Source organism: Eschscholzia californica, unplaced genomic scaffold (assembly GCF_041429995.1).
Source record: "Eschscholzia californica isolate CP2 unplaced genomic scaffold, dmEscCali1.0.p SCAF_6, whole genome shotgun sequence".
NCBI classification, from domain to species: domain Eukaryota; kingdom Viridiplantae; phylum Streptophyta; class Magnoliopsida; order Ranunculales; family Papaveraceae; genus Eschscholzia; species Eschscholzia californica.
The window spans coordinates 1,159,999-1,181,895 of NW_028238483.1; the positions used below are offsets into that span (position 1 = coordinate 1,159,999).

The 21,897-nt window shown below is 38.4% G+C and overlaps 1 pseudogene across 1 annotated transcript; it reads right to left on the reverse strand.

Annotated features, from left to right (window-relative positions):
• Nucleotides 1-12,371: 12,371 nt before the first annotated feature.
• LOC147530717 (alkane hydroxylase MAH1 pseudogene) lies at nt 12,372-14,401 on the reverse strand (annotated as a pseudogene). Its single transcript, XR_015228260.1, has one exon. The product of XR_015228260.1 is annotated as an alkane hydroxylase MAH1 pseudogene (transcript).
• Between the last annotated feature and the right edge of the window lie 7,496 nt (nt 14,402-21,897).

Sequence of the window (21,897 nt, forward strand, 5' to 3'; positions counted from 1 at the left end):
GTATGTTCATGTATAGATCCTGGAAACTAGTGTTAAACATAGAGATGTTTGAGATTCCGCTACCAACACTAGACAATTAGGTGTATGAGATACCCTAGTACAATCCCCTTCAGTGGCATCACGAGCCGTTTGCATGAACTATCTTTGACTAGACGAATTAGATTCATACTTGAACAACTAGATACTAGTGTTTATGATGTTTGAATAGAGATTCAAGCATAGTTTGATGAGATCAAATTAGGGTTTTGAATGAGATTCACGACCTAGAAACACTAAAAACATAGTTTTGTGAAAAGAGTTTTCATAAACAAGCTTTAGGGTATTAGAATTTTGATAAAAATCATCAAAACCATGAAGATTGGTTGATGAATTTATCAAAAATAGTACCTAACAGCAACTGGAACAAAGAAAAACAAAAAGAAAATCAGTTGGAACGGTTGGATTTCCAAAGAGTTTTGAAACCCAGCTGGCCGGACCGGACAGGACGCATCCAGGACGCGTCCGGGCCGGACCAGCACGTCTCGGACAGACAGTCCGACACAGACTGGAAATCCTAGTCCGAGCCGGACTAGGAGTCTGAGACTCTCGGGTCTCGGACGTCCCAGAGCGTCTTGGACGCGTCTGGGATATCCCAGTCTGACACGAAATAGGAGTCCGAGACTCTCGGGTCTCGGACGTCCCAGCGCGTGGAAGACGCGTCTGGGATATCCCAGTCAAGGGACTTTGACCAGGTTTGACTTAGGTCTTTTTGAGTGTGACTCAAGGGCTTTTAGGCCATGACCTGAAAGGGAGTTTTTCAGACTTTTTCTCCCGGTTCCGAGCATCTTTTTCCGACATAGACCCGGGTTAGAGAAGAGCCCGAACGGAGTTTTCCTCATATTGATTTAGGAAACAATTAAGGAAGAAACGTAATGTGCTTCTAGTTTGAGTATTGTGAATGCGAAACTATAGAGCCCATTAGACATAGAGATGTCACAAATTCCCACGAATAGCTATACGAAACATAGCAAAACCTAGAAACGAATCTAGGATACATACTTTGTTTATTATGATTGTCATATTATTGTATGTATGGATGTATGTGATTGCGTAGAATAGTATACCTTTAGATAAGATTATCGTTTCTTGTTCTAAGCGCAAGGAGTTGTGCCCGAATAATACTTAGAGTATAGGGTCCTAGAATCTATTGACGAACTGAATGATGAGATCATGGTTCAAGTGGGAGTAGTCAATAGAGGTTCTTGGATATGGATCCAAACGAACCATAGGCGAACAAGAAATAAACTTAAAAGATGAGATCTTTTAAGGGGTAATACTAAGATTTAACAAATCATTAGGCAAACCCACATAAACTTTTACGTAATAAATCATGAATGGTTATGCAAGAGTTAACAGTAACGCAACTTGATAAATTACGTAATAAGGCCCAAAAAGAATTTTGAGTAAAGCCTACCCAGATTTAGACACCTGTTGAGCCCTTGTTCATCGATGGTGGGTCATGCCAAAGCAGGGTGCCATCTTTTACCTCGGGACAATACGGGTAGATCTATGAAGAGGTCTACATGTCTAAATGGTTATTCTCAGCGAGTCAGCAAAAGGGTTTTGGATTTCGAGGCTAAAGGACGGTTTAATGTTTAAATCGTTAACCAAGAGTCATAGGAGTATGATCAGTAAGGAGTTACTCACCCAGGACGACGAATTAAGGGCAGTGCCAAAGTACGCTTAATTTCGAAGGAATGGGATCTGGGAATAATATTATTCTAAGGGGACGACAAAAGTAGAATAATATAGGAAAATTAAGAAAATTGCCAGGATAACAAGTTTAATCACTTTCACATTTCTTACATGTAGTTTAATTATGACAAAGAACATCTTCAACCTCTATACCATACTTGAGAAATTGAACGATACCAACTTCGTTCAATGGGAGAGGAACCTGAGAAAGGTTCTAGGAGAAAGCGCAGAAGTATTGGACATTCCGATCCCCGTGCTTTCAGAAACTTCTTCTGATGAAGAACGTAAGCAAGTAGACGATATTCGAAGGAAGTCAGCGCCAGTAACCGGTTTAATGCTAATGGCCATGGAAAGAAAATATATAGATATGTTCATAGGGATGTCAACGGGGCGGGTTTGGGACGGTTCATCCCTTTCCCAACTCCGTCCCGTTAGCAAACGGGTTTTACCATTACCGTCCCAATAATTAATCGGGGTGGATATTCAATTACCATTCCTGCCCCAATTAAAAATTGCTAAACCATTACCGCCCCGCCCCGTTTAATATAACATGAGTAGGGTCGGGTTCAAACAAAATATTTTGTGTTTTGTTTCACAAAAGTTATTTTAGTTTGAAGTAACATAACAATCGTTAACAAAACTTTATAAGACTTTGAGTATATCAATCATAAGCACTACAACTACTTAAATAATATAAAATATAACATAGTTAAATTGATAATATAAGATTAAATTTTTAGAAACATAATAACTAATCGGTTCGGGGCGGAGTTTACTATCTAATACCAAACCCGCCCCGAACCCGATTATTTTTTTAACTTCATACCAAACCCGAACCGTTTAATAAACGGGGCGGTAAAACCCGTTCCATTAGGGACGGGTTTGGGAAAAAAACCGCCGGTTCGGACCAAATTGCCACCCTTATATGTTCATTGACATGCAAGCATACACCATCATTCGACGACTAAGAGAAGTGTTTGGAACACAATGTCGAATGGAAAGATTTAGAATCACAATGGTGACACTGGGAATGCGACTGGAGAATGGGAAATCCGTTCGTTATCATGTTTTGGAGATGATTGATCACTTCAAAGACATGGAATGGATGGGGTCTCCTATGCCAGTCGACATGGTTGTTGACATCATCCTGAATTCATTAGATGAAGGGTTTCAGGATGTAGTAACGAACTTTGAAGATAAGTTTGGCCGGGTATCCTTCGAAAGTCTGCTGGCGATTCTGGAAGTTGCTTAAAGTAGGTTCAGCCCCCCTGAAACTCTAGAAGAAATTCTAGGTGTTCAAGAGACTGTAAATACGGGAACGGAAGACGTTGGGAGAAGGAAGCCATCTGGCAAAAGAATGGGCAAGAAAGCACCGAAACCCAGAACTATCCTTCCTAACAAGAGATGTCTTGTGTGCGGTAGTACATCTCATATTCGATTAAGAGATTGCCCGCGATTTTTGGAAGAATTAAACGACGGAACTGGGAGTTCCGGTCAAGGTAAAAATTATTAAAAGTTATTCAATTAAATACAAATTCCTCAAGGTATATGATACCTAAAAGACTCTTATCATTATGAATGACAGGAGCAAGAGGGAGCTGAGTATTTATTGAAGAGGAGATGAACCGGTCAAAAGCCAAGAAGGCAAGAGTTGCTGAAAAAGCTCAAGAAGGATCATAGACTCGATAGACAATACTTTAAAGCAGTTTTAGTATTTCTTTTTCTTTTCAGAATATTGACTCTGTAATGAGATTATGGAAGTGAATAAAATAAGAGATATTTTATGATGTTCTTAAAAGAGCCTATTTAACTTTTAAGTAATTATACCGAATGATCCAACTTAGTCATTTTAATCTTGTAAGAGTACAAGAGTTCAGTTAATCGTAGAAAATAATGTTAGACATAGAAGTCTACGATTAATGTGATTAGAATGGACGTAAGACTTGATTTTGGAGAAGTTTTGGAAACAAATCCTAAATCGAGAAGTGGGTCTGGGTGACTAAAGAATATGATGAGATCATGAGTTCAATAGTTATCGCTCTTCCGAAAACACAAAAGTCTAATACGTATCTGCCAACCCACTAAAAACCTAAAAAAGCTATAGTTAATAATTGAGTCCATATGGATATGGATATTATTTTAGAAGGAGTTCTAAAATTTGTCAATTATTCTAATGTCTAAAGCGTGTTAGACATAAGTTCTTCGAAAGAAAGAACGGGGTTTTCTCACAAATCATCGAAACACAATGAGATTGTTGCTCTCGATGGTGTCTTCATTAAAATGAAGGTCCTTCAAAGAAGACAAGTGGGAGGAAAAATCGAATAGGATTCGATAATGAGCAACAAAAGGAAGTAAGGAGTTACTTGCCTTAAAACAAAAGGAAGTAAGGAGTTACTTGGCTTAAAACGAAAGGGAGTAAGAGTTACTCGGCTTACGTGAAAAGGGAGGTTGCCTTGAACGGTTCAAGGGACAATCGCCCAGAAACTTCTTAAGGAGTTAAGAAGGTTGCTCAAAAACCCCAATGAGTCTTGAGAAGATTCAAAAGAACTATAGCAGAAACCACTCTGAAATTGGATCGGAAATCCAAAGAGATAAGAGTAAGAATGGTTAAATCTTGTGCGACAAGAAGGTAAGTGGGAGTGAAACAAGCGAGTTTCATGTCCTGTATGTAGGAAACATACACGAGAGGACAGAAGATGAGGGTAAATTAACCATGGGCATCAAAGTCTATGGAGATAGACCAAAGGATGATAAAGACTCGTTCAAAAGGAGTTTTGAAGAGGTCTGAATAAGAAGATCTCTTGGAGAGAAATTCTACCCAGCTTCCGTGATAAACATGGGAGAGACACTTATGCTTGAAAACATAAAAACGATCATGAGATGATTGTTGTTTACCCGAACATCTAAGAAGTACTTGGAGTACGAAAAGATGTCGTCACCCAAGTCAGAAGATTGAAGAAAGTCATAAAAGTAATCTTCCGAAAATAAAGATAGGAAATCTTTTAGGAAGGACTAACAGGTGGAAAAGAGTTTTTCATGCTGGGAGTCGTTACTAACTCTACTAGATAAGAAAGTAAAATTAGAACTTGGGAAGTACTAATTACAGTTGGAGAAACTGATATTATCGTAATAGCTTACGAAGAGTTCGAAAGCAAGATAATAACAAAGCGAAGTGAAAAGGAAACTAAACTGTCACCTTAGAACGATCATGAGATGCTCGAATCTAAGGAATTAGGATCAAGGAAGGAGAATCCTAAGATGACTTGTAAAATTGAGAACGTGAAGGAGTTCACGCGGGTGCTCAAATTTTACAGACTCTTGTTATCCGAAATAAACTGGGTTTATTTCGTCATCTAAATTGTGGTTTAGAATTTAGACGACATTTCAAAAGGATGGAGTGTTCCAGGTAGGTTTATTAGATACGTGATCTAATAAAAGAAACCCTATTAAGTAAACATGGAAGCACACCTCTTACTATCCCTAGTCCAGGTCATTAATTGGACAATAATGACTTAAGAACACTAGCATGAGTGATTGACAAGATAGCGCTGTTTCTTGGGCTATAGGAATAGGAGTATTCAAAGGTCAACTTCATGGGTGTATAGTTGATACACTGGAAACCCGCCAAATGAGAGTACTTCAAGAGTTGAAGTTATAAGATGTCATAACTCTCATTTAAGCGAATTGGAGAGATTCCTCAAAACATGAGTACTCACTCAGTTTATGGAAGGAATGTCGAACTTTGGTACCGTCAAACGCCATCCATAAAAAGTGGTTATAAAAGCGGGATACTGGGGGAGACAGGATAGACATGAAATTGAGTGGGAGTACAAGAATGGATTATGTTTTCCTGAGTAAAATCTGGATAAAGTATCTCCGGGCCACTTGATGAGAAACAACTGAAAAATGCATGACCATGCTCAAACAGATTAAGAGTTAATCGTTTGGATTGGAAGTTGTTCTCGGGATCAAGAGAGTCTGATGAATATGACATATCAGATGAGATACGAAAAAACATGGGAATCGAGCATTGCACTTGTTCTAAGTACAAGTGGGAGACTGAAGGATATAATGCCTAATTCTGAAGGAATGGTATCCTTCCGAAGGAGCGTCCTTCGACCAAGGATGTAATGCGTACAATTTGGCGAATAGGATCTTAATGACCTTACTTGGAAGATAATTAGTCCGGTCCAATTAGGGGTCGTAATGCTTAGCTAGAAGCCAACTACGATCGTCGAATCAAGAGTTGTTCGCGGCTAACATAGACCGGATCCTACAAGGGTTACACATCAGAGTAGTGATTTGAACGGAGAGAATTGACTAGATGGATAATGGCAAATAAGTGGATTGGATCCATTGTTGGTAAGTCCTGAAAGATTCGGAGAAGTCCGAAGAGACAAACATGTCCGGGCCCAAAAGGGAGGCTCGGAAAGGCTTTAGGTAGGCCGGCCATGTGATGGCCGAACTAGGCAATAGGGCCGGCCATGTGATGGCCGGCTAGGCCCTAAGTGGGCCGACCATGGAAGCCCATAAAGGGCTATGTTGGCCGGCCACTTTAAGTGACCCAAAGGAGGGTATTTTGGGTGTTGCCTTATAATTAGGTTTATGGAATCCTAGTTTGAGTCTAATACCTCTACTAGGGATTTCTATATATATACCTAATTATACAATCTAAAGAGAGAGCCAACTTGTGTGATCTTTTCTGAGTGTCTGAAAGAGTTTCAGAATATACATCAGAGAGAGAAAGAGAGAGAGAAAATGAGTTTTCTCAAGTATCTAGTCAAGAAGAAGGAGTTCTTCATCTCAACCTTCAAGAAGGTCCTAGCTGACTGAAAGGAGGGAGTTCAAGTCATTACTCGGTGTCTCAAGTAGAGGAGCTACACTTGGAGCTCTTATCTTCCGAATACTGGTCGGGATTTAGTTCGTGGGAAAGCGATTAAGAGGTAATCATCTTTCCAATCTAGTTCATTGGTATGTTCATGTATAGATCCTGGAAACTAGTGTTAAACATAGAGATGTTTGAGATTCCGCTACCAACACTAGACAATTAGGTGTATGAGATACCCTAGTACAATCCCCTTCACTGTCCTAGGTCAGAAACGTCTAGTATGCGTCTGACCCGGCTGGGGCGCGTCTAGCCAGGCTAGGACGCGTCTGACCGAGGGACATAACACATTTGGAACGTGTTGTCCCTATTCCTAGGCTGCGCCGAGACAAGTCAGGGGTTGACCCGAGACCAACCAATGGACTTTGACTAGGGTTGACTTGGGTAGGAGTTTGGCTCGAGGGCTTTTGGGCCTTGACCCGAGTGGGAGTTTTTTAAATAATTTTCTCCCGGTTCCAAGCATATTTTCCCGACATTGACCCAGACCATCCGAGGGTCCAAACGGAGTTTTTCCTTGAATCGATTTTGAAAATCATTAAGGAAGAAACATGATGTGCCGTTAGTCTGACTTTTACGAAAATAGATATTACAGGCCATTAGACATAGAGGTGACACGATTTCCCACACATAGCTATATGAAACGTAGCAAACCTAGAAACGAATCTAGGATAATACTTTATCTTATGTTATGAATGTCATATTATTGTATGTATGAATATATGTGATTGCGTAGATTAGTATACCTTTAGGTAAGTAATTGATTCTTGTTTCTAAGCACAAGTGTGTGTGCCCGAATAATACTTAGAGTATATGGTCTTATAATCCATTGATGAACCGAACGATGAGATCATGGTTCAACTGGAAGTAATCAATGGAGGTTCAAGCATATGAATCCGAGCGAACCATAGGCGAACAAGAAATAACCTAAAAAGATGAGATCGTTTAGGGGCAATACTAAGATTTAATAAATCATTACGCAAACCCATATAAACTTTTACGTAATAAATCATGAATGGTTCTGCTAGAGTTCACAATAACACAACTTGATAAATTACATAATAGTCCCAAAAAGAATTTTGAGTATGAGCCTACGCAGATTAAGACACCTGTTGAGTTCTTGTTCATCGATGGTGGGTCTGCCCAAGCAGGGTGTCATCTTTTACCTCGGAACAATACGGGTAGATCTATGAAGAGGTTTACATGTCTAAATGGTTATTCTCAACGAGTCAGCAAAAGGGTTTTGGATTTCGGGGCTAAAGGGAGAATATGACACTAAATTGTGAAATTCGTCAACCAAGAGTCATAGGAGTATGATCAGTAAAAAATTACTCACCCAGGACGACGGGTTAAGGGCAGTGCCAAAGTACGCTTAACCTGGAATTATATTTTTCAAACTAATCAAAATTTTGTCCGAATCTCTATTCAAACAATTCTATCCATCAATCTTAAGTTCGAATCTAATTTGTTGTAGCCAAAGATAGTTTCATGCAAACGGCTCTGATACCACTGAAGGGTTTTACAAGTATCTAATACATATCTAACTAGTGTTGGTAGCGAAATCTCAAACATCTAATGTTTAACACTAAGTTATCCATGATTATACATGAAGTAACTATGAACTAGAAGGAAGACGAATACCTTTAATCGCTTTCCCACGAACTAAATTCCGACCAGTATTCGCAAGATAAAGAGCTTCAAGTGGAGCTCCTCTACTTGAGACACCAAATTGTATAACTCGTACCCTTCTTTCAGTCAGCTAGGACCTTCTTGAGAAGAAGAACTGCTTCTTCTAGACTTGTTAGATAGAATGGGAATTTTTTCTCTGAAATCCTATCTCTCCAATAGCTGTGAGAAGAAAATGATTTTCTTCAGAAGAATTCCACCACTTTTCCGAACTCATAATGGGGCTTTATATAGACATTATGTTAGTACAGTCCCACTCAAATTAGCCTAAAAGTCCCTCAGAAAAGATAAGTACAAGTCAGTGTTAAACTAACTGGGACTCTTAATATGAGGAAAACCCTAATTAGGGTTTCCCCATGGTGTGGCCGGCCAGGGACGACCTATGTTAGCCGCGGATAACCAAAGTGATCCGACAATCGTAAGCGGCTTCTAGCTAAGCATTACGACTCCTAATTGAACCGGATTGATTGATCTTCCAATAAAGTCATCATTATCCTATGAGCCAAATCGTACACATTGCCATCTTGGTCGAAAGACATTCCTTCGGAAGGATATACCTTCAGACTTTAAGGACATATATCCTTCACTCTATTAATTTCTCCCACTCAAATTAGGATTTCCATTCTTGAGATTCTTAATGGACTCATAGACCCTAAACTCTAATTACAAGACTCAAACGATACGCAGATCGTATAAACTTGAAATTAAAATTATTACAAATTTGTACCAATCCGTACTTAAAACAAGAATGAAAGAAAAACTTTTTATGGCCTACTAGTTCCCACATTCACATCACATGCATTCATATAATTCAAGGCTAACTATTATATACGCATGATAATCCGGGAGATACTTTTATCGACATCTCTATGTCACATTACGGACCTTAAGTCTAAATTCGAAGAATTCGACTAATGGTGCGTTCCGATTTTATCTTTTATGATTTCCAAAATGAAATCAAGAAAAAACTCTGTTTGGGCTTTTCAAGAGCCCGGGTCAATTTCGGAAAGACATGGTTTGACTCTCAATGATTTCCCAAATCTATTTTAAGAAAAACCCGTTTGGGCCTTCGGGTGGCCCAAAACAATTTCGGTTATATTTGGGTGGGATCGGTAAAAAAGTCTAGACTTTTGCCGAAAAACTCTCACTATGATCATATGTAACAAAACAAAAAAAAAATTTTAGCATCACAAATGATTCACATCTATAAATACATCTAAGACAAAGAGATTTGGTTTACTAACCATTTTTCTTTAAAGAAGCCCAGAAGGAGCCGTCTCCGTCGAAATGATCCAAAACGTGATGTTGATCCTTATATTTTAGGTCTAAAACAAACATAGTTTAAGTTTTAGGTTTTAGTCTTTAAGGTTTTATTCTTTTAGGTTCTAGTCTTACTGTTTGAGGGAGATGAGGCAGTGAAGTCGGTGAGGGAGTGAGGTGGTTTTTAGGTTTAGGTTAAAAAATCTCGTGGTTTGAGAGGTATTTATAGGCAAGATATTATGATCCAACGGCTGTTGATGCTCAATCGTTGGATCATAAAGTGATTAGACATTAGAGGATTGGGTCGCGGGTAGCGGGTACCGGGATGGGTCGCGGGTAACGGGTACCGGGATGGGTCGCGGGTATAGTTCGGGTACCGATGCAGGCGTGTATGATTCAGTCGGGCCGGTTTCGGACATGATTCGGTCGGGCGGGTCGAAGTTGAATTTCGGGCGGTCTTTATGGGTCAGTACTCGGGTAAGCCCCCCTACCCGAATACCGCCCGTGCCCGCCCGAAAATTCGGGCCAGGTACACCCGCGCCGAATCTAGTTCGGTCGCCGGGTCGCCTCAGATCGGGCGGTTAGGACGGATTTCGAATTTTCGGACAGTTTTCCCGACCCTATGCGGATCCCCCTCATTCCTTTTAGATTCCCAGGGCTGATTTGTTCGTGCTAAGGATGAAACAGGGGTGTTACCTCGGACTGACCTCCCAGTTAGGGGCGTAGGTAGCGAGGTGTAACCATTCTGTTTATCTTAAGCCGGGGTGACCCGTTGGTCTTCAGATCCAATTTTGACTTCTTGGCGTCAGTAAACGTCTGGACAATTTATGCATCATCATAGTTGACCCGAGGTTAAGCTATATCCACCTCAGTCAATCGCCTCCCTTGGCCTACCTGTGTCGATCCTTGTCCCGCGACCAACATCCGACCTTCAACCCCGACTTTTTTGTTCAACCAACTAATTTTATTGTGGTCAACTATTTTTTACAAAATATTTTGGGCATACTATTTTGTCACAAGGCTAGCACTTTTGACAAATTATTCTTGAAACCTCATGTGATGCCTTTTATTACTTGAACTACCCATCTGCAATCAAGATTCGTGGAATGCATAATTATGTAAACTAGCACGGTTAACTAGTCAAATAATTTCTGCCCAACGCATAGATGTTGGTCGAATAGTTTCCTTTGTCCGTCAAGTTTTTGACAAATGTATATTTACTAACGATTTCTCATAGCTCATTGGCCGCTAATCTACAACCGCCTGTCAGTAACCAAGAATATTCAAGAAAACTTACAAAAACGTCGGATCAACCCGACATAGTATTCTTGACCCCTGAGCAACTGAGAAAGCGATATTAGTCGCTACTGCTCCCCCACTGAACACGAATCAGATTACAAATATAACGAGACCAAATTCCGAATCAGTCTCTAGGACTTTGAAGAACTACTCTCTAAGCCTCCGCACTCCGTCGACTTAGAGAGTGGGGGACAAATTGTATGGGCCAAAATACGTCATCAAGAGCGCCCCTAGAAATCCACGATTAATGGGCCACATAAAAGCCAAACCTGTGAACTAAATGATAAACGGACCTGGTCCATTCATTTCCAAGCACCAGGTGTGATACGTGTATTAAACAAAGAGGTCCGCCTTGGAGCCCTTTATAAAAAGGTCAACCCTGCTCAAACAGGTGGGTCGTTATTTCATAAGTGGACCTGCTTCCCATATACCCGTTGAGGCGTTACTGTTATTCAAGATGACAGTTGGCCAAGAATATCATCAATATATCCGTTGGATGGGAGTTACAATACTCCCAATCATGGTAATAGCTCTGTGCGTTACCACATTCAAGGCAACAACTCACCACCAGGTGACGGTTGACCAAAACGGACAGTTGACCACAAAACTCTATGTAAGGATCAACATGTAATCGACTAAGGCGTCCAACTACGGATAACAATACCCGACATCTTATTCACTTGCATCCAGTTGGAGAGAACAACAGTCGACATCCAAATTCACCTGCAATCAACTAACCACTTATTCTCTCTATCACATCGATCATCCAAACCTCTAGCAGGCGACAAATGAGTGCTACTACCACCTGATCAAGCAAGACGAGTGATCATTCTTTCTCCTGACGACCACTTGATCAAGCAGTTGACGAGTGATCATTCTCTCTCCTGACGACCACTTGATCAAGCAGCCGACGAGTGAACTTTCTCTCTCTTGACGACCACCTGATCAAGGAAGACGAGTGATCTTCCTCTCTCTTGATGACCACTTGATCAAGCAGCTGACAAGTGAACTTTCTCTCTCCACACGACTAAGGGGTGCAAGCACTTTATTTCACTCGACGACCAGAGAATTAGGCATGCATACACCTGGTTGTATCACCTCTTCTCCAAACGATCGTCTTGTTCAGATAGCATATTTAACTCAAAAGCTCAATGTCCAAATTATTATTCATACTTTGTCATTTGCAAGTTTACTGACTTAACAGTCGTAGCCCCCTTAGGCCGACACCATCCCGGTGTCCTCCCCTAAGATCTTACGGTCGCGTGTGTTTTGTCTCTTTTGTCACAGGTTAAGCCCAAAAGACGTCGTCTGTACCCAAAAGACTTATTGACCCGGCCTCGGGGTTGGGCTCCTGTGGGGCTGGGAGCCCCACCCTCCCGGGCTCCCAGCCCTAAATAAAGCCGTAGCCGTTGGGAACTCGCAATGGCCATTTGGGGATCCGCCCCATTTCCATTTGTTTTTTTGTTTTTTTGTTTTTTTTTTTGAACTTTTTGTTTAAAATTTGGATATGTTTTATTTATTTTTTAAATGTAAATTTTTTTAATAGTAACTTCATTGATTGAAAACTCAAATACATATTTAAGCTAATCCCACACACGTACACCACATAAATCTTAATTTCATGGTTGAAATTGAAACACAAATCCCACACACGTACACCACACATGTACACAACTTGGATTTTTGAGCCCTTGTTGGAACCTTAAAGTTGAAAAAAATCAGGTACTCCCAAAATTCAGGGGCTCTCAAAATTGGGAGCCCGAGCCCCTACATTGGACTTGCCCTAAGAGAAGAGCTCTTAAACTAAGATATATGTGTACCTAAACGAGGCTTGAATAATTCATAGATCTCCGCTTTATGTTAACCTTCAACCCATTTTGCACATGAAGAATTATAGCTGGTCTTGGAAATATATGGTTCTCTATGGCATCAATATGGAAGTTAAAGAGCACGGCTGCAATAACAGATTTCATCTGTGTGAAAGATATATCTTTACCTAAGCATGTCCTTGGTCCTTTGTTGAAGACAAAAAATTTCGACATGGGTTCGAAACGTAGCTTCCCATCTTCATCAATCCATCTCTCTGGCTTGAAGTCCAAACAATCTTCTCCCCAAATCCATGGCATTCTTCCGACCGAGTAAAATGAAATTAATATCTGCATTCCTGGCCTCACTGAGGTCCCATCCGGAAGTACGTCTTCCGTAACAACAGATTTGCTATTAAGAGGAACTGGAGGATACATTCTTAGTGATTCCAATATTGCTGCCTGAAGGTATGTTAGACCTTTTAAATCATGGGAATCGAATATCCATGGCCATTTTTTCTCTATGTCTTCCTCTCTAACGTTTTTTGAATACAACAAAAGCCTTAGTTCTTCGAGGATTTTCATCTCAACAGAAGGTGTTTTAGAAACCAACCAGAAAAACCAAGTTAGGCCTGATCCAATTGTATCTCTTCCTGCTACAAATAGACTCAGCATGGCATCTCTCATAAACTTATCAGTCTTGGACAAACCATCATTTGATTTTATGTAAGAAGATAAGAGATCAACAGTATCTTTTCCTTTAAGAATTTCTTCTCTTTTCTGTGAAATATATTCTTGAAATATAAGATCTATTGTTCGATGAGCTTTACACAACTTCCCCTCTGTACCAATTCTCAAGAAACTCAATAACTTCCATACAAATATTGGCATTGCATGCCGATATATTAAGGCTTCTTGTGCATCATCAAATGCATTAGCTAATTCATTAAAAGGAAGCCCAATAGATAGATATTTTTCATGTCTACCAAATATAAGACACATATTATTATCGAAAGAAAATCTTAAGTACAGATCTTGCAGATCAATTGTTAACCTGTTTTTCGCAGCATGATCTAGAAATGGTAGTAACTGTTCTTTTACCACTTTACGGGTCATGTTAGCGACTAGGACTTTAAACTCCATTGATGCAAATCCTGCATGAGCCATTCTTTTTTGTAGAAGCCATGCATCAAAATCAACATTGAACAACCCATCACCAAGAATACTGAAAACTTGTCTGAAGTTTGAGCCTTTCGGAAAATTGTTGAAGTTTGTTTTAAGTATGTATTCTATATTTTGAGGATGACAAGTTGCAAGATATCTAAGTTTTGAGAAAATGGGTCCGTCTATGAAGAAAGAACCTCTTGTGCTTCCAAGTGAAATAAATACCTCAGATAACCAATCAGGTAGCCGGTGTGAATTCCGTACAAGAGAAGGAAAGGTACCGAAGAAAAGTATGTAGTTTATGGCTTGGCTCTTCTTTTGGAAGTAAAAAGCTAGAGAGAAAAAAGGAAGAACAATGAACAAGAAAAAAAGTGCCCATCCATTGATGAAAAAATTTAGGTATAGAGAAGAAAGCAGATGATCAAATTGAAAATAGGCCGCCATGTATTGTCTGAGTAGATGTAATATGAAGAATGATAGGGAGGATTTAAACCACATGATAAAGCGCCTTCTTTAAGGTATCTTTCAATGGTTTAGCTATGTTTCAACAGTTTAGCTAAGTTCTAAGAATGAAATGAAACATTGTACTTTTAAAAGCAGCCTTCATATATGCTAAATGAAGGAAGGAATCACATGTATGCATGTGCCTCTATTAACAGGACAAAAGTAGGGTCCTACTCAATGGGCATTACTAATAAGTCTAGACGACCCTTGTTGGGGGAACCGTCAAGTGAACCGTTTTGTCGACATGGAGAACCGAACGGAGTGAGGGACCAAGAAAGGGTATGCGCTAACCACTTTTTATTAAAAGTCTTAGTAAGGCTATTAGTAAGGTCTCAGAGAACCTTTGAGAGCAAGGGGCGCTCAGGAGTTCCTTGTTCCCTCTAAAGGCCCTTACTGCCCAACTGAGTCCGTGACCCCTGGTTACGGAGTTTCCTTGGGTGATCTCGTAGTTCCTACCGGGTGGGGGGAAAAAATTGCCAACTGGGTCCCCCATGACTATTTTTTTTTTTTGTTTTTTGGAAGTGGTCCCCCATGACTATTGACGTGGGGAGAGAGAAACCCCTTTTATTTCCTCTCTCCTGTATTTTTATGAGGTCTCCACTTTTACCTTCTTTTTGAGGTCGAACGGGAACCCAAATTATGTCTTTCTTCTCAATCCAATGGGTTTCAACTTTCAATAATTTGTTTGTTCAACCTACTTTATGAATGTGATAAATTGATCATGAGCAAGAAAAACCTAACTTGAAGGAACAAAATTTATAAACACTTACATTCATAAACCAATATAAGTTAACAAAACGACTAATTTGTATGAAATATTCATGGTTAACAGATCTAATTTTCCACCCTAATTAATCATACATCAAGATGTCTTACTAATAACAAAACCAAAATTTTTCAAAAAGAAGAACACAAAACCAAACCAACTAAATTAGTTTGTAGCCCAAAAAGCTTTTGAGAATCATGAGAGAGTGAAGAAGTCAGTCCCTTTTTCAATGGAAGAGTTTCCACTGGATAGAACTAGGGTTTCATAGGTGAAGAGTTTTCCCCCTTCAAGCACCAACCAACCTAAAATGGTAGTTCAACAAAAAAAAAAAACCAACCTAAAATGGTGACCCTGCCGCCAGGTGTGCCTTATCATCTTTAATATCAGCCGTTGAGATTAAGTGGTTTGAAGGAGACGTCTGTTAAAATTGACAAGGGGTATGAGAGAGAAAATAAAATTTCTTTCTCCCCACGTCAATTGTCTTGTGGGACCCAATTGGGAAATGTTTTTGGCCTTTTCTCCATGTGGACAAAACGATTCACTTGACTGTTCCCCAACACGGGCCGTCTAGACTTATTGTTTTGTTACTGGTAACCTGATGTGACATTTCAACAAAGAAAACCTAATGTGACATGAAAATATCACAATTGAAGCGCCTAACATAGACTAATTAGTCCGCTTCGACTGTTATTTCTAATAGTTTATGTATTTTTCTTGTTAAAAATGGAACTAGACACGTATGTCGGAATAAAAAGAACAAGTTATCACTTTCATCTCATGCGACCGAAACCGATAGCTCAAGGGTATTTGGTAATTATGTACTAGGGTACTTTGGTCAAATTCAGTGTTCGAATGACAAGTAGAGTCCATGGTGAACTCGATGGCAAAAACGAAAGTCTAATCGGAGTTCAGACGAGCAAGTTATCGAGGAAAGAAGTCGAGGGACATTTCTGTCCTTTCAAGAAATTAGAGATGTAGAGACATAAGATGAAGGCACCCCTTGGTTTCTAAATAACAATCAAAGCCTAAGCTCATGACAAAGAAGAATAAAAAAGAAGAGAAAAGTCGAGAAATGAAGATGATCTTGAAGGCACCCTCTTTAATTAAACCCAAAGGCATTTTGGTAAAGTGACTTTTGGATAGGGAAAGAAAATAAGCCAGCACATTCTATCATCGGCTCCATCAAGTTTCTAGAGTTTGAAGCCTATAGAGCAAGGAAGAACAAGGAGCAAAGCCGGAAGGAAGGACAATAAAGAGTGAAGGAAGAAGGGACAACCCTTGGTCGTCCAAGGGTGTATGGGGTCGGACCTAAGATACTTGGCCCGGCGCGTGCTTCTTGACCCTTCCCTTTTTAGTTCCTTCATTTGTTTTCTTTGAGTTTTTTATCTTTCTAGATTTTTTTTTTCTTGAGTCTACTTGTTTTCTTTTAAATTAGGTTTCTAGAGTGAGAAAGGGTCGATTCCTATAGTTTAGGCTTGGCTTTACTTGGTTTTACTTCTAATTTTTAGAGAGAAATGGAGCTTTAAGAAGCTTTAATGAAGATTGTGTAGGGTTTTGTACGTCTCTAAGACTACTATCTACTGTTCTAAGCGGAATCTCAAACATCATATGTTAACACTAGATATCCAGGATCATAAAGCAAGAACTAATCAATTAACTAGAAGAGGGATAAATACTTTAATCGCGTTCGAACCTTTCCAATTCGCGTGTGAAGATCCAGAGCTTCAAGTGTAGCTCCTCTACTTGAGACACCGAGTAGGTTAACTTGATCTCCCTTCCTTTATGTCTGTTAGGACTTAATGGAAGGTTGAGAAGAACCCTTCTTGGCTAGATTAATAGAATGGGAGCTTTTTCTCTAATTTCCTCTCTCTCCATTAGCTGTCTGAAAGAGAAGGAGATGTTTTTCTATCTGAGAAAAATCCACACCTTTTCTGTTCTCTACAAAACCCTTATACAGAGAAACCCTTATACAGAGAAACCCTAATTAGAATCATATTCACTTTAGGTTTCTATTTTTCGGGTCACAGAAAAGATAATACCCAAAATACCCTTTTTGGGTATTTAGGGTTTCACCCCTTAGTGTGGCCGGCCAAAGCAGCCCACTATGGGCTTGGCTTGGCCGACCCACTTACGTTGGTCGGCCATTACATGGCCGGTCCAATGAGCCTTCCTCCGGGCACCCCTTTCGAGCCCGGTTCTTTCTATCTTGTTCTGAATCGCCATTCGAACCCTTTCGGCCTATTTAGTTGGATCCAATCCATCTTAAGCCTAGCTCCCACTAATCAAATCTCTCTGATCAAGTTACCACTCTTATGTGTAACCCGTTGTAGGATCCGGTCTATGTTAGCCGCGAATCACCGAAGTGATTCGACGATCGTAAGCGACTTCTAGCAAAGCATTACGACCCCTAATTGGACCGGACTGGATGATCTTCAGGATGAGTTTATCATTATTCTAGCAGACAAATTGATCGCATTGCTTGGAAAAAGATGAAGATTTGTATGGGGCAAACATGATTTCTGCTAGGGGAGATAATATTTCATTGCTAAGACGACCTACATTTCTGCTATTGGGAGATCGACTGCAACTACATGGCTTATCTTTCCATCGGCCATAGTATGCGATCAAATCGAAAGGGGATTCTCAAACTGTAGCTGTTTAATTATCTTCTTTAATTTGCTTTGATGTAAAATAACTCTATGATTAGCTAATTATTTTGAGTCGAGGTTAACGAATGATGTGTTTTGATTAAGCGATTATAGATATGTGTGTTTGAATGTTTGATAATAAATCGATGCTCTTTTTATTTCGATTATCGTTTCAATCGTATTTTCATGTGTTTTGTCATGCACCTCACATAATTAATAGATTAAGCGAAGTACTCCCTCCGTTCCAAATTAAGAGTCCATTATTTCTTTTTAGACGTCCCAAATTAAGAGTCTCATTCCTAATATATCATATAAAATCCCTAACTTTTCCATGAATATCCTTTCTTTGATCTCTTTAATATATGGTGCATTAATTAAACTAATTAAAATATTTGACATTTTCCAATACAAACTTGGTTTTTCTTTATAATCTTTTAAGGGTTAATTTCGTTTTGCCCCCCAATTGTGTCTGGGAGTTCGTTTTGACCCCAATATGTGTCTGACAGTTCGTTTTGGCCCCCAATTGTGTCCGGGAGTTCGTTTTGGCCCCAATTTTTTGCCAAAGTTATCTATTTTCCCTTATGGTATTTTTGTAATTTTCTTTTTTTATTCCTTTTCTTATTTTACTAAAATCCTCTTTTATTTTTTCTGTAAAATCTGTTTTTCTCTCTCTCTCCAGTTTGTTTATCTCTATTCTTTCCACCAATTCTCAACCTTCGCCTTCATCCACAAATACCATCCCCTACCTTCGTCTCTTCTCATTCTCCTCAGAAAAATTTCAAAACAAAAGAAAACAAAATCCAAAAACAAAAAATCAAATTTTTTTCTTAAAATAAAAACACAGATTTTTGTATGTTCTTCCAAGAACAAATTGACCCGTTCTTGGAAGAACATATCCATTCTATTCTTTTTTTTTTTTTTTTTTTTTGTTAAGAGAACATATCCATTCTATTCAGTCTCTTCTTAAAAGAGAACTCGACAAATACAAGAAAATGACAATAAAAGATCAAATAAAATGTGATTCATCCTTTCAAAACATCTGTTTCAAATTTTGTTCATGATCAAGAACAATCAACATATTAGGTCACCAGAAATGAAAATAATCTTATTAGAAATGAGATGATCTGGAAAATCAACAAATTAGGGCACAACAAATGAAAATAGTCTTACCAGAAACTACATGATCTGAAACAATCAACAAATTAGGGCACAAGAAATGAAATAATCTTACTAGGTATGCAATAATCAATAAATTAATTAGGTAATATTCAGTTTTGTTAACGATCATGAACAATCTTATTATGCAATCCTAAAATTATAAAAGATTGATCGATAAATCTAGTATTTAATGATAGGCATGTGATTTGAAGTTTCCATCTCTCTAAAACCTTCAAGTTTTGGAAGTCCCAAATTCACAACAACTTCATCCTTTAAATTCATCCTCCATTTATTCTGAATCTGTAAAAGATGAAGTACCCATTGATGAAAGGCCACCAACAATAATTCCCCAATTAAATATAATCTTGTCAACAGAAGAAACACAAAACCCACTTTTCACAAAACTAGCCATAGATATAAACTACCCAAATAAAAAAAAAAAAACTCAAAGCCCACCTACTTTTTTTGTTTGTTGAGAGAAAACCCATTACCCACTTACTTAGAAGATAAAAAAAAAAATAACAAAACATCAACTGCCCACTTCAAAATATAAATCAAAATCACCTCTTTTTTGAAGATTTAACTTAAAAAAAACTAGGTTTTTGTTTATGGGACTGTATGAATCAACCTTCATTTGGGGAATAAGAGAGAGAGAAAACAAAATGTAGAGAGAGAAAGAAACAAAAGAAAAAAATAAGAGAGAATCAGAAAAAGGGAAATATAAAAAAGGAGAGGAAAGAAAATTACAAAAATGCCATAAGGGTAAAATAGGTAACTTTGGTAAAATTTAGGGGCCAAAACGAACTGTCGGATACAATTGGGGGCCAAAACAAACTGCCAGACACATATGGGGGCCAAAACGGCCAGTTGGTCACAAATTGGTGACTAAAACGGAATTAACCCATCTTTTAATTACTTCAAGAAAAGTTAATTAGTTCAAAAAAAGTTATATGTATTTCTAGAATGGAAATTATAATCCTTGAACTACTTCAAGAAAAATTGTATTATCAATATGGGACTCTTAATTTAGGACGAAGGGAGTACTTCCATATTGATGCCGAATAAATAAGGGTAAACCTGGAAGAAGAAAAAAAATATGAAAATAAGTTGGATTATCAATATAGGACTCTTAATTTAGGACGGAGGGAGTATTTGATATCGATCGTAGTCTAAGTCAAAATTTCACGTGCCTTGTCATGAATTTCACATAGTTAGGCGACTAGACAACACCTTCAATGGCCCGGGTTTGACCAATTAGGACATTTGTTTGACTATGTATGATCTCCGGGTATACGTAGTGCTTAGAAACATCTACCTTAGGAGTCGAGTTAGATTTTGTATCGACACATTCGAAAGGACCGTACATAGTCGTAAAATCGTCATTACGGATTCTTGGACCCTCAACACATCTCTCACCCAACTTTGCTACTCGACTCTATTCTCAACAAAATTATTAACAAAAACAAGCAAATTGTCATAAACTTATGTTAGCCATAAATGTAATATTCGGTACAAAAGATTATTATCAAGATAAAACCAACAATGTTCTAACCATCTATATAATAAAACAGGTTGAAAAGTGCTGACTGGGACAAACATTGGAGATAAATCTCACCGTCTGTCCCAGATCAGAACTAATTTCAACTGTTAGATTCTTCAGATTTAATATAATCCACGTTGATTTTGGGGGTTCTTGGTCATTAATTGCTATTAACATAGAATCCACGTTAATATTTTGGGGGCAGTTGGATTCTTCGGTTTCAATATACACATTTAGTTTAGTCATTAATTGAATCAACGACCCTTATCAACTTCTCTTTGTCCATTCATCTTCTTTAGCTTCATATCCTCTCCCACAAACCCTAAAGCCTCTATTCCTTCGTCTCCCTTTTCAATGGCATTCAGTTTTCAGTTACTATATCCATATCCTCATAAAAACTCTGCTTAAATATGCTTTGAAGATACTCGAATCGATGAAACTCCCATTTGGTTTCTGTGAGCAGAATCACGCGCTGGGATTTTTTCTGTCTTCATTTGATTATGTTTGATCTTTTCTTTAATAATCACTGTCATTCTTCTTAGATAGAGAGGATCTAATTCAATGATCTCTACGAGCCAAGCTTTTTAATGGTATATTCACCTCTTCTATTTTTCAGTTCTTCTTTATCTAATTTGTTTATGAAATTTACTTTGTTTATTAGGTTATTGAACAACTTTGTCTGTCTATTGCTAGAAATGGAAAAAAGAAAAAGGGATATATGTCAGGGAGAAAAATATATAGTTGGATGGGGTGAGCGCATGAATCCAATTGGCCACCTTCATGGCTTCATATCCTCAAGCATTGTGTAGTCTCTAAACTATCCTAAGAAAAAGAAATAAAATAAAGAAAAAAAACGAATGGGTGGTCTTTGTACATATTCTTTTTCTGTTGCAAGTATGTATCTAAGAGTGTCTTATATTTTATGTTTTGCATGGTTATATTGGACATTACATGGTATTATTAGTTGTAATCCTAATTATATTAGGGGTTTTGTAATTTAAGAATCTCTATAATTGAAGTTTCAAGGGTTTTAATTGATTCACTCATTGAGTTTAGTAATGGATTTTTTAGGCTTATTTTCAATATGATAATCGATTGATATGTCCTCGATTAGATGTCGTCCAATACATTCTCAAAGTAGGTTTTCAATTATTTTTCCATCTCTTATCCTTTTAATTGAAAATTCTAGCATTTTAATTGATTTGTTGATTAGTTAAAGTGTTTGGTTTTGTTATCAATTCAGAGAGTGCTCAAAGATCGAGACTTTGGAATAAAATGACCAATTGGAAAGATCTTAAGTAAATGAGCATTTGTTTCTCGGGCTTGTTGTAAAACCATGGTCAGGAACAAAATTGAAACATAGTCCCGCAAGAGTTATTCAATATTCTCAACATCAGCAATTAGAGAATTAATATAACACTTTTCCTTCTCCACCAAATTAAAAGTTCTCA